This window comes from Uloborus diversus, chromosome 1 (genome assembly GCF_026930045.1).
Source record: "Uloborus diversus isolate 005 chromosome 1, Udiv.v.3.1, whole genome shotgun sequence".
In the NCBI taxonomy this organism is placed as follows: Eukaryota; Metazoa; Arthropoda; class Arachnida; order Araneae; family Uloboridae; genus Uloborus; species Uloborus diversus.
This window is the reverse complement of record NC_072731.1, coordinates 208,743,046-208,764,020: the sequence shown is the minus strand read 5'-3', so window position 1 is coordinate 208,764,020 and position 20,975 is coordinate 208,743,046.

Genomic DNA, 20,975 nt, shown 5'->3' with positions numbered 1-20,975 from the left:
TATTATTTAGTTTTATCAAGAATTGATAAATATCGAATTCAACATCGTGGAAATAGCTGCTTAGAACTACGAACTACGTAGTTTGCATTAATCTTTGACGTTTAGGAATGCTTCTTGAATTCTCATTTCTTTCTACGTGGGCCAGAATATCCACAAGACTTTGAAAATTAATTTAAAAAGAATAAAGCGAAAAAAATCATACGTAAGAACAAAAATCACAACACTTTTAGCATTTTCTTCATTACCATGTGCGTTTGTTTTAGTTTTCAATTCCGCCATTAGACAGTGACTTCAGTGCCCCCTATAGTTCGTTGGAGTTGCGAATTGGTTTTTTTTCAAAATATTGACGGATCTTCTTTTTGAAGTGGGTCAGAAAACGAAGAGACAGAGAAATAACAAGCCACAAAAGTCATCGTACACTCAAATATTTTCGAATAAATTCATGATTAAAATTATCATATGCCGTTTTATTAATATTTTTGCATTGTGTTAACCCTTAAGAGTCATTTGGCACTTCTTCATGAATGTAAGAAGACTCATAGATATTGAAATTAAAAAAGCAGGTTTGATAGTGTTTTTGCTTTAATATGTAATACTGGAAGTGAATGTACAAAATGTTCACTCTTTAGGTGAAGTGTTACATTTTTTTTTTTTAAATTAATCTTACTCAACATCAGCGGAAAAGCAAAAGTTGAATTAAAAACTTAATCATCTCAGATGTTTCAGTTATTTCATTAAGTAACAAAAATCATTGAGCTTAAAGATTTTTAATATATTTTAGTTATTTGTAAAATAAAAACAATTTATTATACCAAAATATTACATATTTCAATAATTCATTAATAGAAATCAGGCGTTCATACTCACAATATTACAGTTATTGCTGAAATAAAATAAAATCATTAGGCCTAAATCCCAAAAATTTATCTATTCATAAATAACTAGTATGTTGTGGCCATCACAAAACTTTCTTCTATATCTTTCTTTTAATTCTGATCATTCCCCATACTTGACGAGGAAGCAATATTCCCAACAAAAACAAAATTACACACTCCAAAACTTGAGGACCATCCCAATGGGGTTGTTTCTTGTTTCCTTCAATCAAAAGTACTACTTTTAGTCAATAAAATTGATAGAATAAGCAAAAAAAAAAAAAAAAAATACATGCACCTAGAAAATACTTTCATTTTCCCAACAGTTATTTTTAAATTAATTTTTTAAAATGTCCGATTTTTCAAACAAGGCGTGGTCTTGATGAAGTCACAAATGATGCTCTTTGGCGCATCTTTCTATCGCGCTTCCACGTTATGATAATCAAGAAGCGAATTAAAATTGCTCTCTACGCTTGCTATCAACCATATCGTTGCAACACACGTGAGTAAAGTTGCGAATTAAATACTTTGTTCTGTGAATGGCGACACTGAATGGCATTTCATCATTTGTGATGTCATCGGCAGAAGACATAAACAATAAAAGCGCACCGATTTAAGTAATATATTTTTAAAATATTAAACTTAAACAAATTATTTAAAATTAGTCAGATCCTATGTTTTTAAGCATGCTCTTTCAAAAAAAAAATATCTTTTAAAATTTTGGAAACGACCCCATTATAAAGCTTTTTTTATTCACACAAAAAAAAAATCACTCCCCCCATGGAGCGATTGGCGCCAAAATTGTACCAACGCCTGTTTACATATGGATTCACAATTAGTCTAAATTTCATCCAGAACGTTGCATTACTTCTTGAGATATGGCACTCATAATGGAAAAAATAAATTTCGATTGCGCCACACCCTTTTCAGCTGTTGACGCCAAAATAGAATCCGTTCTTATACTCTCTAAAAGCTACTTGTCGATAAATTTTTGTTTGATACCGTTCATTATTTCTTGAGATACAACAGTCCCAATTGACGACAAAAAACGTTCTATAACTCAACCCCCGTTTGAGCTATTGACACCAAAATTGAATCAGCACCTGTACCTGCTAACATATGGAAAACATTTTGTTTGATTCCGCCAGTTACTTCCTGGGGAATAGCAGGCACGCATTGCTCCACCCCCCTTGGAGCAATTCGCGCCAAAAACCAATGGGCACAAGTTCTCATAGGGGCACATATGTGTACCAAAATTCGTTAGATTTCATGTGGTAGTTTTTGCTGTAGAGCGGCAACGAAAAACTGGTCATACACATACGTGACACACACACACACACACACACACACACACACAGACATTTTCCAAAAATGGTCGAAATGGACTCAGCACACCTCAAAACATTTGAATCCGTCAAAATTCGAATTTCGAAAATTTGCACGAATCCAATACTTTCGTCTATATATTAAATATAGAAGAAAGTAAAAATTCATTGAAAAAACATCAAATTAAGCAAAAACATCAAATTACTCTTTGGGTCAAGTCACCCTAGTTAGTTTGGGTTAAAACTCCCTAGGTAGCTTTCTTTTGTTTACCTTAAATATTTAGCTACTACTTAGATTTAAGTACATAAAACTACTGCATATCAATAAAAAGCTAGAAAAAGGACTAAAACATGTGTACTTTTAAAATTCTTTCCTTCAAAACTGGAGGTTAAAATTTAACAATTTCCAAAATCTTCAAACTCTGCTTGAAAAGTGCAGTATCATTGAGCACTGAATTTCTTGAAAACCACTGATAGTTCTGAAATAGCATCGCCCTGCAAAATACTGTTGTGTGATTGGTCAACCAATTTTACGCCTAAAATTTTCCCTAAATATCATTTCCATGGAAAAAATTCCCATGGATCAAACCTCCCTAGTTTTCCCCTGCATCCTAATATTCAAAAACTTGTCAAGAGGAAACAGTAATTATCACACAGTCAAGGACGTAGCCAAGGGGGGGGGGGGTCCATGGGGTCCGGACCCCCCCCCCCCCCCCCCCTTCCCGAAAGACGACTGTCTGCTTTTTCTCGGTTGTTGCACCTTACGACAACAAAAATTTTTCAAAAAGAGAAATCTTATGAAACCCGGTATTTTCCCCTTAAATATTCCCATTTATCGACAATTTTCCCGCGTCCAAGTCAATTCAGAACACGAGAACCTCGTGAAATAACTGCGGGTTCCCAGTTGCCGCCGGTCTCTTCCTGTGTCGCGAAGAATCCGTCCGAAAACGACGAATTTCCAATTCAACCCAACTGGGTTGTGAGCTTGAAATGGACCTTATTCACGGTTTGGCAACGGTCCCATCAGCTGTCCGTCTGCGGGTATTTTGAACAATTACGTAGTGTCAATAGTGCTAAAAAAAACTCGTTTTATTTAAGGATTATTGGACTTCATGCGCATAATGAACATGTTTAGGGCTTAAAAAGACTTACGAATGTATGGAAAATGCCAAGAAACGGGAAAAATAAAAAGAGAATTCGAGTTTTCACCATGTTGGTGATAAGGAACCAAAGAGGCTTAAACCCATGAAAATACGATAATAAAGAGAGTATTTCGTATCAAATGAATCGTTCATCATTCTTTTACAGCGTTTCTTAGTTAAAAACGTAAAAAATCTCCCATTTTTAAATAGAAAGAAGAGTTTATAAGCCACACAAAAGCAAGTGTTATTATACGCTGTAGTGCCGGATTTTCGTCTGCTACAGTTCCCACAATGCTCTGCAGTGAGGGTTTTTACCCGCAGTGACGTCAGGTAAATACTGTCCATTCGGCCCCTCTCCCTCAGCCCACCAAATTGCCATCGGCAAAGTAATTGAAAACAAACATTCCCCAGTCTCATTGGGGTGGTTTTCTTTCTTTCTTCTTTTCGTTTTGACTCTTTTCCCGTTTGGATTTGATTTCCTAGACACATGGTGCACGAAGGACAGCCAGAGTGAGGTGCATCCCTTGTGAATTAGTAATTGAAATTCCTATTATTTTCTGTTTTAACACACAGTTTTTTTCTACCACGCGCTTATAGGAAACATATCTTGAACAAAATTGTAATCAGAAGAAAATTAGGTGTACATAAACTAGGTAAGTTGTATTGTTTCCTTTTAAAGTTTTCTTAACAATACGAGCAATTTATGTGTTAATATGTTTTCCTATTTAAAAACTAAGTTCCGACAGCAACGGAAAAAAAATTCTACACATTTCGTGTGATTGAGGATGAGAAAAAATAAATATTAATTATTAATTTATTTTTGAACTTTATATTTTTGGTATGATTTATTTCAGATTCATTTTATATTTTGATTAATAATCTTATTTAAACTTTTAGTTTATATTTAACAATAATAGATTACTTATCTCCCCGGAAGCTTACAACTTTTAAACTGTAATCCTGAAAAGTTTGTTTTTTTTTTTTTTTTTTTTTTTTTTTTTTGAACATAAGTGAATAAATAAATTTGAAGTTGATGCAACGAAATTACTTTTCGCTGTATCAAAATTTTATGAAGCGAAGAATGAAATTGAAAATTACTTGAATATTTTACTGTAATCAGTTTATGAAATTGCAAGTTCGGCCATATTAACACATGTAATTTAAAAGTAATTATTAGAAATTCGTACTTTTAAATCTTACTGAAATGTGAGTCTATGGTCCCAAGAGAAGAGCAGCTAGTCATTTTTAACTGAAGAAAAAAATCTTTCTTCGATGTTGTTCCGTTTTTCAAGAAAAGCATATTTGTATTTGTTTCATTGGAATAAATTTTCTGATTAGTATTTACCGCCTTTTTACTGAGGAATTATTTAATAAGCGTCTATGCATCCATCATTAGTAAATTGCGAAGGTAGCATTAAACGTAACAAAAAACGGACATGTGCATTTAACTATAAAATTACTAGGTGAAAGTTTCTGCTATTTACTGCGCATATAATTAAAAAAAGGTCAATGCGAGGTACATTTTCTTGTGTTTTTCACGTCTATATTAGATTTTTTTTTAACTCTTAATTTCTTCAAGTTAAAATTATTTGCTATTTCTTGCAATAGAATATCTTTTACTAACATCACATGAAAGAAAAAAAAAGTCAATACCTACGTTATAAAATATGATATGCTTTCGAGAATACATGATGATTACAAAATCGCTCCTAGAATGGAAGTTATACCAATTTGAAAATGAAAGAATCAGAAGTGTTATTATTGTTAGATGAATTTTGGAAGGTAGATTTAAATCATTACTGGATTTTTAACCACAATCATACTAAGATTTTTTTTTACAAAAGATTGTCTTTAGGCTTTTGAACATCAGATGACTGTTGAGCAAAAAATTTACAAACTGAGGCTATAAGAAACCTATAAGTTTTGATTTCAAAAATTGGCTAGCTTTATGCATATTACATATTGTTGGAAATGTATCTAATTTAATGCTACTGTGTTATCGCAATCGCTAACGGGACGAAGATTACCTTAATGATCAAAATTTGACGTTTGACTCCAAATCATGAAATTTTCGAGTCGAACACTTGCTTACTGCTAATAAAGACAGTAAAGTAACCAGGTTATAATCAAATATTGACACGATAATTCGTAATAGAGTATATTGCCATTTTCCCTGTAGTTGTTTACGATTATATTTTTAATTTGAAAAAGACTGATTTGTACAGAAGTTTTTTTTGTATTGGCAGAATAAACTGAACTCGTGTTTGGTGGTGAAATAGGTGGGTGCGATGCCTCCTCTTGATCTTTTAAATGAAACATCAAATTGAAAACATCAGAGGAAAATCGCCAATAATGTTTAAATCATTCATGACCTTATAAAAAACATTTATAAAAAGCAATCATTTGCATTTTTTCCAAAATGTTGTTAAAATAAAAATACATAGATGCTTAATTTCATTCACCATACATTCCATTACTCGACAGGTAAAAGATCTCTCAGGTATTCGTTTGGCTTGACAAAATTAAACCCCTAGTGCAGTTTCGCACCGAAGAGAGCTCAAGTGTCTCCATCTGGTGGAATCCGCGCCTTAATAGTAGCATTTGAAAGACTAGATGCCATATCGGTGGTTCGCACTAGGTCCGAAAAGGCTAAAGCCTCTAACGAAGCCCCATTAGAAAGAAAAAAAAATACCATAACGGATCCTAAGATAGCTTATTTTACCAATTCGTTTTGCAAAAAAATAATAATAACGATTTAAAAAAAAACGGCAATACGCATTTTTTTTTTTTTTTTTTTAATGATTGCAACAAAGGAAGTCTCCATCCATCAAAGAGTTAATAGTTTGTTCAAGTTTTTAAATGATGGTTAGAAATGATAATTAGAAAACGGATAAAATTAGAAACTTCATTCAATTTCGTATAATCAAAAGAATGTTATAAAGTAGATAAATAAAGAACTAGTTCAAGCTTTTTAAATGAAACCTTGCTAATATTTTCGTCGAGAGGGTGGTTAAATTTTGTCAGAAATCTTGTTCAAATCGGACAGGGTGGCGGAATTACGTTGTATTGCATTCATAGTTATACATTCGACTCGATAGATATAGATTTCTTTATTTTTTTTCAAATAAAATGATTTGTACATATTTTGTTGAAATATATTACAAAGCTTTAATATTTTATTAAACTATTACCTGCGTTTTCCAAGTAATCCATAGAACAGTTTTCGTTTTCCAATTTTCTTTTATTGTGAACTTTTTATTAATAGGAATTATATCACTCATTCTCAAAGCATCAGAACAGAGGAAGCTTATGTAATGGAATTTTTCTATCCATGTATGAAAACTTAGTATGGGAAAACTTTTAGTTTAATGTTAATTTTATAAACTGACAATAATTTTTTTGCCACTTAATGTACAATTTTTGTTAAATAATTTTTTAATAAATGCTCTTTCAATTTCAATTATTTAATTAATTTTAGTTAATTATCATATTTTAATAATTAGTTTTAATTGGATTTATTTTTTAACGTAAATATGAGCTACTAATTTTGCTTTAGCATGCCTCCTCTTTTGAAGTTCGTGAAACCTTGGATCCCCCCCTTAACAAAGTTCTAGCTACGTGCCTGACACAGTAGTGAAAGTGACTGGTATAACATGCCAACCTCAACCTAGATCCTAGATTACTTCATGTTATTTGCATTTGGTTCTTTGATTTCATGCGTTCTATTAAGAATATGTTCAAAATAGAGTTATGTGTAGTAGTATTAAATTTTGTTTGCAATATTTTTATACATTTTCCCTTAAAAACCAGCTTCAGCTATTTTAACTAGCTTCAGTTTCAAATTTTAATTGTATTCTTATAGTGTTATGATGGGGTCTGATAGGGGGGACTCGAGCTCACATCAGTATAATCAAAGAAGGCGCAGACCCTGAAAGGTTGAGAAATCTAGTCTCAACGACTAAAGGCTGGGAGTAATAATAAAGTGTATCAATAAAATTTAGTTAATTTGAAGGTAAATTTAAAGAAAAGCATTTTTTTTTTTTTTTTTTTTTTTTTTTTGCTTTTGAATGTAATATTAGTGTCGGGAGAGGGTCAAAAAACGAAGAAAGTTGGATTTGCTTATTGATTTCAACAAGCCTAAGGAATGAAGAAAATTTCCGAAAAATTTTAAAGAAAGAATTTTATTACTATTTTGCCATTAATTGCCATTAAAACTATTTTAACATAGAGGTGCGTGTCGTTCCAAAAGCGTAATACGCGAATTTATCCTCTCTCAAGATGTGACACCCTGAAAAAATTTCAGAAACGTCTTAAAATGTTTTTGTGTTCGTTATTGCATGTTCCTTAAATTTTATTTTGAAGATCAGTAACGTATCAGAGAAAAAGTTATCAGCCCTTCGGATAAACTAAAGTAACAGCTGAAACATTTCCACCTGGATCAACCCTATCTCTAAAGCATGACTCTGCTTCCAGTAGATTGCTGACAGTTGCTAATTTATACCTGTACCCTGGATTTGTGTTAAAGATTATTTAATTTCATGTAGAAACGTAGGTAGTTAATTGTGTTGCCTTTATTATCTTCTCACCTCCGATATTGGACCAGTACGCTCAACGTTCACTGTTGTTTCGTTTGTTCTATGTAACGAAAAACTGTTTAATCTTTACTAATAATAAAGCTGAAAGTCTCTCTGTCCGGAGGATGTCTGGATGTCTGGATGTCTGTAGGATGTCTGTAGGATGTCTGTGACGCGCATAGCGCCTAGACCGTTCGGCCGATTTTCAGGAAATTTGGCACAAAGTTAGTATGTAGCATGGGGGTGTGCACCTCGAAGCGATTTTTTGAAAATTCGATTTTGTTCTTTTTCTATTCCAATTTTAAGCCCATTTTTCACAGAAATTTAATAAAATGGGAAAGAATTTGTTCTGAAAATTACCTTTCTTTTCTTTACTTCTTTATCTTTCTTCTTTTCTTTTCTTCTTCTTTACTAATAATAAAGCAGAAAGTCTCTCTGTCCGGAGGATGTCTAGATGTCTGGATATCTGTAGGATGTCTGTGACGCGCATAGCGCCTAAACCGTTCGGCCGATTTTCATGAAATTTGGCACAAAGTTAGTATGTAGCATGGGGGTGTGCACCTCGAAGCGATTTTTCGAAAATTCGATGTGGTTCTTTTTTTATTCCAATTTTAAGAAAAAAACTATCATAAATTACGAAATCATCATAACGTGGAACCGTAACATGGGCACAAGCCAATTGGCGAGATACGAAATTATCATAGCGTGGAACCGTAACGTCGGTACAAGCCAATTGGCGAGAAAATTCACCATACATTATTTGTAAATATACAAGCGAACCAAAAGACCTTTAATTTTTCTATTACGGGCGAAGCCGTGCGGGTGCCACTAGTATTGAATAAAACGTACCGTTGATTGAACAGAACTAGCACAATGTAACGATGTAAGGCAGGGGTGGCATCTTTTTTAGGAAGAATGCCACTTTCTGAAGGAAAAAAATGCTGCGTGACATTTTCAATTCTTTTAACATAATGAAGTACTTATATAAAAATGTTATTTATGTGCTAATTATGAAAGTTTTTACTCATTTTTCCTTTGTAAGTCTTAGTATTGGAGAAGTTCAGTAGGGATGCCCACCCCACCTAACAGCAAGGGCTCAACCCTCTAAATATCGCAAAGGCCCCCAATTGCAAGAGTAACCCCCTAAAAATGAGAAAAAAATCGTTAAAACACCCCCTTCTCCCGCAAAAAATTCAATTGCGCAGTTTGCGCTATGACCCCCCCCCCCCCCCCTCCTAGGTGGGCACCGCTGAGTTCAGTACTGAAAAAACTCGTCGATTTAGAGCTTTAACAAAGTACGAGCTAGAAATTGTGTTTTGTGAAGACAACTGTTTTACAGGTTCAACAACAGAGAGCAAGTTTAAGTCGTTGGAACACTCTTGATGGATCATAGAATGTTTTACTTAAAAAGTTTGCTCCCCAAATAATTTTTAAACAGTGTAACAAAGCTTTTTATGATGCCAGCTACACAAGACCCTCTATCTTAGCAAAGCAAACAATATCCAAAATTTTCCACTCTGTTTTACATTTTTAAGTCCTCTAAAAACGATCTATTTTGTAGTTGAAACTAGTTGGCGCAAATAAAAAAATTCTTCGACAATGTCAAAATAATCATTTTTGCAACACGCAAATATATTTATCCAGTCTCGGAAATGTAAGTTTTCATTTAAAACTAATGATATGTACAAATAATTTTATAGTTCAGACCATGTAATTGATGTTCGATACTACGCATGACTATTTTTTCTAAAATAAGGCCATTATATTAATATTCAATAAATTACCGCCCATTAGCCAGGGCTAAAGCAAAAATACATGGAATACACCGCCAGCTCAGTCATTTCCAGCCGAGGACTGCAGTTTCGTGCTTGAACCGAACCATTGCTTCGGTCACTCGTCTGGTCTGCTAATCCTGTATTAGCTACCAGTTTGTTTCGCACTCTTGGCTTCCTTAAGAGGTTTTCCATCTCCAGCTCAGTCACTTTCCTATGCCGGGCTGATGAGTGCTAATAAGCACGAAACTGCAGCCCTCGGATGGAAATGACTAAGCTGGCGGTGTATTCCATGTAAGACTTTTATGTTAATTATATTTGAGTGCCATTATATAAATAGTCAAATATAAGATTTGAAAGGTTTTTTCGAATCTGAGTATAGTTGGGGTAAACCGAACCTGACAGCGTCTGCGTAGCCTTCAGAATGCTGCCATGTTAGGTTTGCTGCAACTATAGAATTTTTAAAGTTTAAAAACGTCGTTGTTTTCTCATTTTTTAAAAGTTTTCAATAAGTACTCTTAATATTCCACCGTGCCACGCTTTGGCACACATGTTGGCCGTCACTGATGTACTGTATCGGTAAAAATAGTTACAAAGGGTATTTTTTCCAAACAATCAAGATTGCTTAGCGATTTTACTTTGTCGTAACCTGGCATTATTTGTTTTATTTGATTTGTGATTGGTAGATAGCGAGTCACATGGTTCATTGGCATTGTGATGAGATGTGACCAATGAAATTCATAAACGCTAAAATATGGAGGGGGCGGATTCTTCTCTGGAGTCGTTTCGATTCTAGTACTTCAAAATTAACCTCACTGTTACTCAGTGGTGCAGTCAAGAGGCAAAGGGAATTACTTCCTTTTTTTACAATAGTATTACCCCCCCCCCTTTTTTTTTAAATTTAAACACAAGCTTCCTCCAACTTTTTAATCAACTTATGCACGTATCCGTACGCATCCCCAGTCCTTTTTTCCAAAGGTCCACAGTCTTTATAACGCGTATGCTTTCCAGAATATCATAAGAAATAAAACTAACTAATCCAAGTTTATGCGACTGTTTTCGTTAAGTCGTGTGAAACAAATTTTGGGAACAGTAACATGCAAGTATTTCTGCACTATTCATTATGAAAAACATATATATTTCTCAAAGAAAAACAGTCCCCCCATAAAACAAAACTGTTCATATTTATTTCTACTTAGTTAACGACATGTAAAATATAAAATATTTAAGTTTTGAATCAAAAACAAAACTTTTATAAAGATAAAAGGAATCATCTTCAAAACGTTGCAGATAATTTTAAAAAGCAGATTATATTTTTCTACTTGCTTGACTGCAAGCCAACAAAACGTGATTCTCTTGCAAAATACTCTAAAAAATATTATTTCAGTGTAGTATACTGATAGATTTATTATATCTCACTTCAGTTGGCATTTCTTGCGTGCCCGCTGCTGCTCGTAAAACCTGAAATATTTTTCAACATGCTCCAGGAAAGCATTGGCATTGAATTTGACCTCTTAAATCATTTTATACCTAAAGAAAGAAAACTTGAAACTTCGTATCTTTTATGCAGGCCCATCATTTCAAAATTTTGCTAGGAGAGGGGGGATCAAACGTATATATTCAATACATTTTATAAAGAAAAAACAACAAAAAGTATAATTAGTAATTGTGCTAAAATCTAGGGGGAATTGACACCCCCTAATTCCCAAATTAAGGGTCTGCTTGTTTTAATTTGATTTATCACAAACGTCCTCACATCAAACGGTAAAACTGTAAAGTGTTCACTGTGTCTGTTTTAGTTCGTTCTTTCTTTTTTTTTTCCTCCCCCTTTTCCCTTTTTTTTTTTTTTTTTAAATAATTTTCTTTTGTTACAGTACTACCTGAACAGTAGGAGGATGTGAGGCAAAGTGAAATAGTTAACTTACCTTTTTCAAAACGAATTGAAAATTACACTACATATAAAGATCGAACAATGTACTTTTAAATAAAAATTGCACTTGCATTGATACATTATTGACAGTACATTTGTACCTGTAAAAAAAAGTGGAAATTTTTCTTTTTTTGTTTAGAGAAAAGGGAAAAATAAAATATTTTTCTAATGAAAAAAATTTCTATTTACACTGGTGTGCAAAAATTAAGGACGAGACGGTTTTTTCAATATAACTTTGTACAAAAGCTTTCCAAATCAACACATTTAATACCGTAAGATCCCCAATCAGTGGTAGGAAAAACTACATTTATTTTGTAGCGAACTACAACTACAACTACTTCGTTACAAATGTAGTTAACTACAACTACAAATACTTTTTTTTAAATGTAGCAACTACAAACTACTTTTGAAATGTAGCCGCTTCTTCGCAACTTTTTAAAAAAATACGTAAATAAAAAGCATACAGACTAGGGTGCCCCACAAAAAATGAAAGTCGATTTTTCTAGAGGCATACCCTCTTATATTTTTCTTCTTATGTTAAAACAATTGTAAAAAAAAAAAAAGTTTCATGCAATTTGAGTAAAGGCAGCCCGTGCCGAACTGCGTCTGAAAGGTTAAGCTAGCACTTGTAGGTACGAGTATGCCAGGACAAATTGAAAAAAAAAATCTTTTTTAGTAGCTCGAAATTTTTGTTGATAAAACGTTGCCCCTATATCCCACACTCCACATGCACCATAAAATCAGTTATTAAAATTAAAAAAACATTTAGATATCCCACACTTGGTATAAAATTTATAATTTTCTTCAAAAAACTGATTTTTTATTTCTATTTATCTACATATTAATTGAAACAAAATATCAAGTTCAAAAATTATTAGCGAACACATTTTCAGATCAACATTTGTAAATGAATCATAAAATTTTTTTAAAAAATTAAAATGAAAAATTTAACTTAACCTTGAAAAAATGCATATCTTTGAGTACTATGTAGGAGATTTAAATATTGCAGGAGAGCAAAAATTTTTATTTAACGCTAATAACCTAATTTACTGCTCATATTTTTTATCTTGATAATTTCGTTAATTTTACCTTGCTTATTTAAAATATGTATAAAAAAAAAGGTAAATAAAATTATAAATTTTAGGCCAAGTGTAGGATACCTAAAAGTTTTTTTAAAATTTGGATAAATATGTTTCTGGTACATGTGGGGCTATAGAGTCAACGTTTTATCAACGTGAAGTTTCGAACTTCGAAAAAATATATTTATTTTATTTGGTTTAGTACACAGGTCTGGTTTTTACTCTCAGAAGAAAGCCAGTACTGGTTGCCGTTGTTCACATTATATGAAACATTTTTTACAATTGTTTTGACTTTAAAGTGAAAATACCGAGGGTGTGCGACTTGAAAAATCAACTTTTGATTTTTCGGGTGCACCCTAATACACACACACACACCGTACGAAGATTGAACGGGGAAAAGGTTTAGATTGATAAATTAGCCCATCTGAACATGGAATAATACTAAAAATTATATATTATTTCTTTTTTCTTTTTTTCCCAAAAATGTCCGTTATCGTACTTTTATGTGGATGCTTCACTTGCCAAATCGATTAACTCCATAAAACAGAAAGTCGAGAAAAGTGATGAAGAAGATAGTGTTATCCATAGGAGTGAATGGGCCCCCGTGTTACATTTTCTGCCATCGCAGGATCAGAAATGTACTGAACCATAAGTTAAATTTCAATTCACATTCTAAGCATTGATTAAGCACTGTTAAAGCAGAAATGAGAATTTTTTCAAAAAGTGGAGTTAATCGATTTGGCAACTGAGTCATCCATATAACACTCTAATGCTCATATTTATTGTAAGCCGGTCAGGTCAGTTTAGTAACATCTTCTATAACATTTACAGCTTCTTTATTTGGTGAACGCAGTAGAAGCATTATTTTTACGAAACCTTAATTTTCCCGTCGTAATCACGAAAATTTAAGCCTCGTGAAGTACTTTTGTTTTTCAACTTTCGGTCTGTTCATATAAAATTCACGAAATTTTCAACTCGCAAAATCACCGATGCCTTAGTTTTCGCGAAAAAAAGTGCTTTTGCAGTCTTGGAACAATAATCTCTTTGAAATCTAAAATGTTCATCCATGGGACATACTCGAAAGCCAGAAAAAATAAAGGAGCTACAAAATTGGCGGTTATCTCTAATTCATATACTTTCTTTTTAAGTCAAGTTCTATTCAATATAAATATTGACGAAATATGAAAAATACGATGACAAACAAACTAATGGCGTCAAACAGATATAACGTATGGCGTCAAAACGATATATCTGAAGTAAGCTCGTATTTTTAAGCGCTTTATTTCTCATTGTATCCGCTGATGCACTTGTTTAAAACTTGCACCAGTCAAATTCGTTTGAACCTTGATTCTTTTTTTTTTCTTCGGAAGTTTATTTAAAAGTAGTTTCCTGAAATCGCTACAAACTACTATTTTTTTGTATCGAACTACTCGCTACACTACTTTTTTTAAAAAGTAGTGCACTACACTACAAACTACTAAAAAATGTAGCTACTGCAGTAGCGTCGCTACTTGTAGCGCGCTACTTCCAACCACTGTCCCCAATACGTAAGGACATGTGTAATGTAAGCAACACTTACTAAAAGAGAAATCAGAGGGATAAAAAGAAGCTTTATTGAAAAAGTAGCATGGAGCGCAATGCGCCTGAAGGCCGAAACATCCCTGTGATGGGTGTCCAGCAAGAAACATCCGGTCTTTAGTAGGGGATATGATCACCCCCGACTGCTAGACAGGTTTCACGGCGTCTGCCCATGCTGAAAATGAGGGTGTCAATGAGTTGTTGAAGCATTGCTGCCCATTCGTCTTCCAGCGCCAATCGAGGCTCCCGAATCGTTACTGGTGGTAAGGTACGAGCTGCCAAGCGTCTGCCTAGAAAATCCCATACATGATCGATGGGATTGAGATCCGGAGATCGTGCCGGCCAATCCATACGTTCAATATCCTCACTCTCTAAGAGCTGTTCGGCAGCTACTGTGCGATGACATGGTGCATTGTCGTCCATGAAAAGGAACTGTGGACCCATAACGCCTCTAAAAAGACACACACGTGCACATATGGAAGAAGAATCTCGTTACAATAACGGGTCCCGTTGACTGAACCTGCGTCGAAGATGTGAAGATCTGTCCGACTACCAAGTATAATGCCTCCCCAAACGAGAACACCGCGACCTCCATACCTGTCCCTTTCAATGATGTTCGAGGGATGATTGCGGCTTCCTCGCTCTCTCCAGCAGGTGAGGATGCGATGAGAATCGTTACTCAGACTGAATCTCTGCTCTCATCTGTAAAGAGTACTCGTCCCCATTCACTGTCTCTAAAATTCCGGTGTTCCCTGCACCACAGAGATCGCCTTCTCCGATGAGCAGGCGTTAGAGGTACACACTGTATAGGGCGTCGTGCAAACAGACCACCGTGCAGTCTTCTGGCCACGGTAAAAACGCGATATCGGTCGTCCAGTCGCCTGTGTCGTGTGTCTAGCGATTTCTCCCGCTGTCTGCCGCCTGTTTCTTCTGGCCTGTAAGACAATATACCGGTCATCTGCGGGTGTGGTTCCTCGTAGACGACCACTACTGAACCCCCTGATAGCTGTTCCTGTAGTTTGAAATTGTCTCCAAAGTCGTGAAACGATGCTGTGAGCAATTCCGAACTCTGCAGCCACACTTGTCACACTGCGGCCTTCCTCCAACTTCCCAATGATTCGACCTCGGTTAAAAGCATCCAGATGTCGTCCAACAGATTGATTATTCGCCATTTCTCGCTGAGGCAGCAACTTGGTGTGATTTTAACTGCTATACGGCGTGCAATCTCTTTGCCAGAAATACTGATCTTACACCGACAACATGCTTTATACTACTCAGACACTCCCCATTACGTCTGCCTGCATATCTGCGCATGTGCTACCGTACATCACCTTACTTAATCTCCTGATTGGTCTTTCTGTCCGCTCTGCCTCTTCGTTCAGCTGATATGCTAATTTTTCGACTTCGTCCTTAATTTTTGCATGCCAGTGTAATTCTTAAAAGTACTTTTCATCAAATGAATGAATTAATAAAAGAATAAATGAATACGTTAAGAAACAGTAAGAGAATAAGTAAGTAAATGGATAAACCAACAGGTCTGCGATAAAAAAAATACAACAATGGTAATAGCTGAACTGAATGTATTTTTATTTATTTATTTATTTATTTTATTTATTTATTTATTTATTTTTATTATTATTATTATTATTATTTTTTTGGTGCTGATTTCAAGAAAAATTATGAAACATTTTCATCACGTCAAGTTTTCTTGAAATACTTAACTTTACATAGATTTTCATGTAAATTTACCATTAAAAAAAAAAATCGGCGTTGAATATTTTCCTCACTCAGTAAGTTACCGCCCTGTAGCCAGGGCTAAGGCAGAAATTCATGAAATATACCTCCAGCTCAGTCAATTCCAGCCGAGGACTGCAGTTTCGTGCTTATTAGCACTCATCAGCCCGGCATAGGACTAACTGAGCTTATTTCATGTATTTCTGCTTTAGTCCTGGCTACAGGGCGGTAACTTACTGAATATACCTGCCTTGCCTGCAATATTCGAGTTGAACCGAACCATTGTTTCGGTCACTCGTCTGGTCAGTGCTAACTGTATGTTAGCTATCAGTTTGTTTGGCACTCTTGGCTTCCTTAAGAGGTTTTCCACCTCCAGCTCAGTTACTCCTATGCCGGGCCGATGAGTGTTAATAAGCACGAAACTGCAGTCCTCGGCGGGAATTGACTGAGCTGGCGGTGTATTTCATGTATCTTCCTCACTGCCTGATCGCTCTTTTTCAGTATTGAAACCTAAAAAATATTCCTCTGTGACACCTTCTCGATGTTGTACAACAGTAAAAAATTGGAACTTCATCACAGAACCAATTTCAACATTTGCTTTTTTTTTTTTTTTTTTTTTTGAGCAATCACGATTGCTTATTGTCCTCACTTGACCGTCTTTGGTGTCCGTGCCTTTTTCAGCTTGGACCAGGGGAATCTGCAGCAGCAACGCCCACCGTCCTCTGCTGGCGCTGTTCCACCGGTCCTGAGCTATCCTTTTCTCCTGATCGGAGGCGTCCATGTCCTACACACACACATACACACACACGACATCACACACATACACTCACACGTGTCTACGTGCATAGCATACATACAGGTCTACGCAGATACACAAGTCTAAACACACACACACGTCTACACACACACACACAAGTCTACACACACACACACACACAAGTCTACACACACATACACACAACTATGCACACGTAACCGCCCAGAAGGAGGGGCAAGCTTTTGGGGGGACAGGAACCGTTTTTAGAAACAATAACGGACAGGAGCCGTTTCTAGAAACAATAACTCCAATGAGTATGGTCCTGTCGCAGTTCGTGATTGCGAAAAACATAATTTGAATTCAAAATTTCAGAAGTAAAATTAATTATTATTTTTTTTTTCGTTTTGCGTGAAGCATAGCTTCGAGTTCAAGACGTTATAAAAATTCGCCAGATAACTTTTATTACACATACGGCGAATATAGTATACATTAAAATTGGGAGAGCATAGACTATGAAAGACAACTTTATTTTGCGTATTTTGGACCGAAACTCGTGACCAGCAGGATGAATCGTGGTTTCCTCAGAAATTCAATGTGCAGTGTCTCAATGACCGACCTATGCTTATGGCTCACCAGTAGAATAAGTTAAAATACACGAATGACATTTTTTTCCTTTGCTTAAAAGTTTAACACGCAGAACAATGGGAAATCGCCATCGTTTCCTGTTTAGATTCTCTCGCCAGATGGTGTGTTGGTTTCGATTTTCGATTTCGAATCCGAGTCACAACTGACTACAACTGTATTTATGTCGAGGACTGCATACTAAGTGCCTTGCATCCATTATTTTTTTATACCAATAGACAGGGCCGATCCTAGCAGGTGTGCAGAGTGTGCGCCACACAAGGGCGGCCAATGCAAGGGGCCGATGTCGATTTCCCGACAGCATAGCATAGTTTAAGAAAAATTGAATGTTAGGGAACATTGTGTTGGTTCACTGTCCATTAATATCTACTCTTAACACACATGCTTCATTTGGTTGCAAAGTTTATGACAGAACCGGTAATTAGGCATGGATACAGGGGAGGGGAAAGGCCCCCTTCTGAAGAATGAAATGTTGCCGTCTAAAAGGAGCACCTAGGGTGGTCACTAATGTTTACCCCCCAAGCTTTTATAGACCTGAACAATGAAGACATATTTTATTTATTAAAAAAAAAGCTATACTGTTTAGATACTCTCGCAAGCATTTCAAACAACAAACTATGTAACAAACTCTGTTTTAATAATCGTGGATGCGTGGAGAGAAAGTGGAAAATTACGACTCCCTTGAGAGTAACATATATGAATGACGAACTAAAATGTTGTACTTTTCCCCCTTTACGACAATTTTTCTGATTAAAATCTTGAATGAACTGCCCGGTTTCAGATCAGGTAGGAGGACAGGGCCCTTTCCCCGGGAAGCAAATTTAAATGTAGCTCCAAAACGAAGATCCTAAAGGATGTCATGACCTCCTTGATGAAACTAATGAAGGCTTAAAATTGCGTTTCTAGGACTTTACTTTCGGAAAATTTCGCTGGTTGAACCATCGATCTTAAGGACCCAATTAAGTCTCTGATTCACCTCTTCCACCTTAACTTAATCAAACGTAGCCTGAAAATGTTGGCTCCAAAATCCAAAACGTGTTTTCAGACGACAGCCCTTCCCATCATCAAACGTCATATAAAATTGCTTTGGCATTTTTCGAAATTTTTGTAGTGGAGGATCCCGAAATTCATTCGCAAATATTACTACCAAAGACAGTCTCAATTAGCGTCTTAGAGAAGCCCTTAATACCACCCCCTCTCACTTAACGTATTGAAAAACAAACTAAAATTGCGTTTTTCAAACATCAGTTTCAAGAACTTTTGGAGAAAGACCCCGGATCCCCCTTTTCTCCAACGCAATCACTATACCTGAAAATTTCGTTTTTAGATGGTTTCGTGGAGCCACAGCTTCCTGCCTAAACTAGCCTGAAATTGACTTCAGGTTCAAAAACACAGTTCGTGAGGGCACACTGAACCCCTGACCGTTGTTAGTTAGTCCCATTGTTATCAAACAATGCTTAAAGTACGATTTTGGGACTTATATTTTTAAAGAATTCCGGAGGAGAACTGCCAGGCTTATGTAACTTTTTACGGCGCTAGGGCATATCCATCAATCGTCGAGGCGAGGTGGACAAAAGTCTATAGTTATATTTTTCAGAGATTAATACTGAAAAATATCCGAAAGATCCGTAGAAGCTTCCCAGTTTTGTTAACGTCACCAAAGATAATATAAAATTGCGATTTTAGAAATATCCGCTTAAGAGCTTCAAAATCCTTCCTTCCCAAAAATAGCCTATAATGGATTTCAGTTCCGAAAAATATTTTGGTTCGGAATATTTTCATGTTTCCCCTATTCTTTTCAAATCTAGACAAAAACGGGTTTTTGAAAAAATAGTGCCGAGAAATTACCGGAGGATAGCCGCCAGATCCCCTATACCGTCACCAAAGACGACCTAAATTTGCGTTTTAAACTTATATTTCGAAACCTTTCGATGGGAGACGATTGAATCTCCCTCCCTCTTGCAATGTCAACAAAGGTAACCCAAAATTGCGGGTTTAAAATTTCAGTTTCGGAGACTTTTCGGGAAGAACGCCGATCCTTCCTAAGCTACGGTCTTAAAACATAGCTTCAATTTGATTTCAATTTTGAAAGAATTTTAGGAAAGAACTGCAACATTACTTTTACCTAAAGTCTCGAAAAAGTTCCTAAAATTGCGATATTTGACGTCAATTTCGAAAATATCTCCATGCACCTTGAATATACTTGACTCTTTTGTCCTTGCAACCAAACACAACTAAAGATTAACTAAAAATATTTTTCATACACCAATTTCGATAATTTTCTTGGAGCAATCCTCCTTCCCTGAACCCTTGACACCTCCCCCCACGCTTCCCCTTCCTCCGACCCTTCTCTGATGTCACCGAAGAAAGACTATAAAATGCATTTTTACGACTAGTAAATTTTGGTATTTATTACTTTCTTCAAAGATATAAATAGTACCTAAGGAGTTTCTTACTATAAAAAAAAATTCTTCCTTTTTATAAGATCATTCTTCTGTCCCCCCCCCCCCTTTTTTAAATTCGAAGTTGGCTTAGAAAAAATTTAAAGAAAGATTTATATAGACGTTAAAGATTAGTCAAAATATGCAAATTACTCTTGACGGGCGGCACACTAGGTCTTTGCACTCGGGCGGCCGACACCCTAGGATCGGCCCTGGCTCCAATATTACTTTCCCCTGAAGTCTCAAAAAAGTTCCTAAAATTGCGATATTTGGCGTCAATTTTGAAAATTTCTTCATGCACCTTGAATATACCCGACTCTTTTGTCCTTGTAACCGAACACAACCAAAGATGAACTAAAACTATTTTTCTTATGCCAATTTCGATAATCTTCTCGGAGCAACCCCCCTCCTCTATCCTTCCTCTGATGTCACCGAAGACAGACTATGAAATGTTTTTACGACTAGTAAATTTTGGCATCTATTACTTTCTTAAAAGATGTAAATTGTACCTAAGGAGTTTCTTATTGTAAAACTTTCCTTCCTTCTTATAAGCTCATCATTCTTTTGTTTTCTTTTCTTTTTTTTAAAATTAGAACTTGGTATAGAAATTTGAAGAAAGATTTATATGGACGTTAAAGATTAGTCAAAATATGCAATTTACTCTTGAGGGGCGGCACATTAGGTCTTTGCACACGGGCGGGCCGACACCCTAGGATCGGCCCTGCCAATAGATGGCAGCACCATCACCGGATCGAACAGTTAATGAGAATTTAGAACTAGACCAGGAGCTAATAGCTACCTGGTGCTAGCACCCCCAGAGGTATCGTTTCACTTGGAGGACATTGAGACCACGAGTATATTTAACGTCGTCCAGTCCCCCTTTAATGACGACGGTGGGTCTTCGACCATCGAGATTCGAACTCAAGACCCTCCGGCCCCGAATCCGACACTCTACCGATCGGGCTACCACGGCCCTGGTGTGTTGGTTACTTTCAGTTCCTAATAACTGCTTCATAGCATTTCATTTTCGTTCAATAGGTTAAAATACGCGAATGACATCCCCCCCCCCCTTACTTAAAAGTTTAAAACACCGAACGACGGGTTATCTCCATTGAGAAGGATATTCCTT